Raw genomic sequence first — 5,838 nt, forward strand, 5'->3', positions numbered from 1 at the left:
GTCTATTGCCACGGCTGGCCTGGCAGATATCCAAAGTTGTAGTTGGGGTCGTACTGAGATGAAGCCTCGGGTGGCCACTGGTTGGCAATCTCCTCCGGATTCCACTGGTAAACAGACTGGCGTGGGGGAACAAATTGTGGTTCTGGGTCTGGCTCTGTAGCTGATGTGGGGTTCCGGTAGGCGTGAATGGCCTCCAACGGAACAAGGTACTCACCTGCAGTTAAATCAAACAAGGAAGGAGCAGGCAAGGTAATAGTCTCAGGGTGATTTTTATCAAATAACAATCTATAGTTAAGCTCCTTTTTCCTGTTTTTAACAATGAAATCATGTGAAATCATACTCTTGTAATCTAAAAGAACAGTAGGCAACAATTTTTCTTCCTTCTCATAATGCCTAATAGGTATATTGTAGTATGCAGCGAGGCGCGAGGCGAAGATGCCTCCCAAGATGGGGCCCTTAGTACAGTTAAGACTTAACCGCTTTGCAACAATAGCGCCCATACTGAATGAGTCATCACGAAACAAGGCATGGCACAAAATAACAATATCAGGGGCACTTAGGTTGCCACAGTTTCCGCGACCAATTAAGCATCTACTAGCAAATAATGCAAAGTAACGTAAAACAGGAAAATGTATGCTAGTGATTCTTGCATCGGAAACTTTTCTAGTTTCCCCTACAGCAATTCTATCAATAAACCCCTCCACATCATCACGATGTGGTTCCTCTACGCTGCCCGAAAAAGGCAACTTGCAAACCTCACAAAATTCACGAAGGGTCATCTCCTTATACTCATCATATAAATAAAAATCCACCGAAGGTGGTGACCTCCTAGAATGGAAATGAAAATTTTGCACAAAGATATAAGTGAGCAAGAGGTACTGTTCGCATTGGTCGTGGATGAAGTCGGTGAGGCCTGCATTCTCAGCCAATTCATAAAAGTCATCATAAATCCCGGCTGCTCTCAAGAAATCATCACAAGGCCATTCACACGGCCGAACTTCCGCGATGCGAGGGAGATTATACTTGGGCCTCTCTTCTTCTTCACTTTGCTTATCCTTCGAGCTTCGACTCAAAGAGCCCCTCAAAAATCTCTTCATTATTTTCTGAAAATTTCTGAAATTTCTAGTAACTTCAAATAAAAGTGAACCAAACTCAACAATATTGATAGCAACTACTCCTACAAGTGCCTAGAGACTATATCATGCATTAGAACTACTTGGGACCATATAAATTTGACATGCAAGCTCAAGAACAGGGTCACCTAGGCAGCAAAAATTTGCAATGAATAAAGCACTAGAACAAAAACTAATTGGACCATTCAAGGAGTCACATACCAAGGAACAATCCCCCAAAGCAGTTTTGTGAGAGGTGCTTTGAGCAAGGAGATCGAAAATTGCAGCAAAATGAGCTAGAACTCGTGCTTTGAGCAAGGAAGAAGGAGTGTGTGGTGGCTGGAATAAGTGGAGGGGAGCCGCCATGGGCCCATGAGGCAGGGGGCGCGCCCTGGACCCTCGTGGCCAGGTGCTTGCTCCCCCTGCTGTGTTCTCAGTGCCAGATATTCTCAAATATTCTAGAAAAAATCATATTTCATTTTCGGGGCATTTGGAGAACTTGTATTTTCGGGGTATTTTTTTATTGCAAGGATAATTCAGAAAACAGACAGAAAATACTATGTTTGCTTTATTTCAACTAAATAACAGAAAGTAAAAGGAGGGTACAGAAGGTTGTGCCTTCTAACTTCATCCATCTCATGCTCGTCAAAAGGAATCCACTAACAAGGTTGATCAAGTCTTGTTAACAAACTCATTCCGAATAACATGGAACCGGAGAAAAATTCGAATAACACTATGTTACCTCAACGGGGATAGGACATCCCCAATAATAAGAATATCATATCTCTTTTTGACAGTAGGAAGAGGAAATTCAAAACCTCCACTAATAATCGATGGAATTTTTCCAATAGAATTAATACTATGAACTTGAGGTTGTTTCCTCGGAAAGTGTATCGTATGCTCATTGCCATTAACATGAAAAGTGACATTGCCTTTGTCGCAATCAATAACAGCCCCTGCAGTGTTCAAAAAGGGTCTTCCAAGAATAATAGACATACTATCGTCCTCGGGAATATCAAGAATAACAAAGTCCGTTAAAATAGTAACATTTGCAACCACAACAGGCACATCCTCACAAATACCGACAGGTATAGCAGCTGCTTTATCAGCCATTTGCAAAGATATTTCAGTAGGTGTCAACTTATTCAAATCAAGTCTACGATATAAAGAGAGAGGCATAACACTAACACCGGCTCCAAGATCACATAAAGCAGTTTTAACATAATTTCTTTTAATGGAGCAAGGTATAGTGGGTACTCCTGGATCTCCTAGTTTCTTAGGTATTCCACCCTTAAAAGTATAATTAGCAACCATGGTGGAAATTTCAGCTTCCGGTATCTTTCTTTTATTTGTAACAATTTCTTTCATATACTTAGCATAAGGATTCATTTTGAGCATATCAGTCAAACGCATACGTAAAATGATAGGTCTAATCATTTCAGCAAAGCGCTCAAAATCCTCATCATCCTTTTTCTTGGATGGTTTTGGAGGAAAAGGCATGGGTTTCTGAACCCATGGTTCTCTTTCTTTACCGTGCTTCCTAGCAACAAAGTCTCTCTTATCATAACGTTGATTCTTTGATTGTGGGTTATCAAGATCAACAGCAGGTTCAATCTCAGCATCATTGTCATTGCTAGGTTGAGCATCAACATGAACATTATCATTAACATTATCACTAGGTTCATGTTCATTTCCAGATTGTGTTTCAGCATCAAAAATGGAAATATCGTTTGGATTCTCAGGTGTGTCTACAACAGGTTCACTAGAAGCATGCAAAGTCCTATCATTTTTCTTTTTCTTCCTTTTAGAAGGACTAGGTGCATCTACATTAGTTCTTTGAGAATCCTGCTCAATTCTCTTAGGGTGACCTTCAGGATACAAAGGTTCCTGAGTCACTTTACCTCCTCTAGTTGCAACTCTAACAGCAAAGTCATTATGCTTACTATTTAATTCATTGAGCAAATCATTCCGAGCTTTAAGTACTTGTTCTACTTGAGTGGTCACCATAGAAGCATGTTTACTAATAAGTTTAATTTCACCTTTAACTCTAGACATATAATCACTCAAGTGTTCAATCATATAAGCATTTTGTTTCATTTGTCTACCAAAATAAGCATTAAAATCTTCTTGCTTAACCATAAAGTTATCAAACTCATCCAAACATTGGCTAGCAAACTTAGTAGGAGGGATTTCAGCTTTATCATATCTATAGAGAGAATTTACCTTTACTACCTGTGTCGGGTTATCAAGACCATGTGTTTCTTCAATAGGTGATGAACTAAGACCATATATTTCTTCAATAGGCGGTAAATTAAGACCATGTATTTCTTCAATAGGAGGTAAATTCTTAACATCTTCAGCTTCAATACCCTTTTCTTTCATAGATTTCTTTGCCTCTTGCATATCTTCAGGACTGAGAAATAGAATACCCCTTTTCTTCGGAGTTGGCTTAGGAGTTGGTTCAGGAAGTGTCCAATTATTTTCATTAGTCAACATATTATTCAATAGAATTTCAGCTTGATCAGCAGTTCTTTCCCTGAAAACACAACCATCACAACTATCCAGGTGGTCTCTGGAAGCATCGGTTAGTCCATTATAAAAGGTATCAAGTATTTCATTTTTCTTGAGAGGATGATCAGGCAAAGCATTAAGTAATTGGAGAAGCCTCCCCCAAGCTTGTGGGAGACTCTCTTCTTCAATTTGCACAAAATTATATATTTCCCTTAAAGCAGCTTGTTTCTTATGAGTGGGGAAATATTTTGCAGAGAAGTAATAAATCATATCCTGGGGACTACGCACACAACCAGGATCAAGAGAATTAAACCATATCTTAGTATCACCCTTTAATGAGAACGGAAATATTTTAAGGATATAATAGTAGCGAGTTTTCTCATCATTAGTGAATAGGGTGGCTATATCATTTAATTTAGTAAGATGTGCCACAACAGTTTCAGATTCATAGCCATAAAAAGGATCAGATTCAACCAAAGTAATTATATCAGGGTCGACAGAGAATTCATAATCTTTATCAGTAACAAAGATAGGTGAAATAGCATAAGCAGGATCATATTTCATTCTAGCATTCAGAGTTTTTTGTTTCAGCTTAGCTAATAATTTCTTAAGATCACTCCTATCATTGCAAGCAAGGAAGTCTCTAGCAGTTTCTTCATCCATAACATAGCCCTCAGGCACAACAGGCAATTCATATCTAGGGGGAGAATCTTCATCATCACTTTCATCAATATTATCAGTATCAATAATTTCATTCTCTCTAGCCCTAGCAAGTTGTTCATCAAGAAATTCACCAAGTGGCATAGTAGTATCAAGCATAGAAGTAGTTTCATCATAAGTATCATGCATAGCAGAAGTGGCATCATCAATAACATGCGGCATATCAGAATTAATAGCAGAAGCAGGTTTAGGTGTCGAAAGCTTACTCAAAACAGAAAGTGAATCAAGTGCAGAGCTAGATGGCAGTTCCTTACCTCCCCTCGTAGTTGAGGGAAAAATCTTAGTTCTCTCATCTTTCAAGTTCTTCATAGTGACCAGCAGATATAAATCCCAACTGACTCAAAGAATAGAGCTATGTTCCCCGGCAACTGCGCCAGAAAATAGTCTTGATAACCCACAAGTACAGGGGATCGCAACAGTTTTCGAGGGTAGAGTATTCAACCCGAATTTATTGATTCGACACAAGGGGGGCCAAAGAATATTCTCAAGTATTAGCAGTTGAGTTGTCAATTCAACCACACCTGGATAACTTAGTATCTGCAGCAAAGTATTTAGTAGCAAAGTAGTATGAAAGTAACGGTAACAATAGCAAAAGTAATATTTTTGGGCTTTGTAGTGATTGTAACAATAGCAACGGAAAAGTAAATAAGCAAAGAACAATATGTGAAAAGCTCGTAGGTATTGGATCGGTGATGGAGAATTATGCCGGATGTGATTATTCATGCAACAGTTATAACATAGGGTGACACAGAACTAGCTCCAATTCATCAATGTAATGTAGGCATGTATTCCGAATATAGTCATACGTGCTTATGGAAAAGAACTTGCATGACATCTTTTGTCCTACCCTCCCGTGGCAGCGGGGTCCTATTGGAAACTAAGGGATATTAAGGCCTCCTTTTAATAGAGTACCGGACCAAAGCATTAACACATAGTAAATACATGAACTCCTCAAACTACGGTCATCACCGGGAGTGGTCCCGATTATTGTCACTTCGGGGTTGCCGGATCATAACACATAGTAGGTGACTATAGACTTGCAAGATAGGATCAAGAACTCACATATATTCATGAAAACATAATAGGTTCAGATCTGAAATCATGGCACTCGGGCCCTAGTGACAAGCATTAAGCATAGCAAAGTCATAGCAACATCAATCTCAGAACATAGTGGATACTAGGGATCAAACCCTAACAAAACTAACTCGATTACATGATAAATCTCATCAAACCCACACCGTCCAGCAAGCCTACGATGGAATTACTCACGCACGGCGGTGAGCATCATGAAATTGGTGATGGAGATGGTTGATGATGACGATGGCGACGGATTCCCCTCTCCGGAGCCCCGAACGGACTCCAGATCAGCCCTCCCGAGAGAGATTAGGGCTTGGCGGCGGCTCCGTATCGTAAAACGCGATGAATCCTTCTCTTTGATTTTTTTCTCCCCGAACGTGAATATATAGAGTTGGAGTTCAGGTCGGTGGAGCACCAG

This window comes from Aegilops tauschii, chromosome 6 (assembly GCF_002575655.3).
Source record: "Aegilops tauschii subsp. strangulata cultivar AL8/78 chromosome 6, Aet v6.0, whole genome shotgun sequence".
NCBI lineage: Eukaryota > Viridiplantae > Streptophyta > Magnoliopsida > Poales > Poaceae > Aegilops > Aegilops tauschii.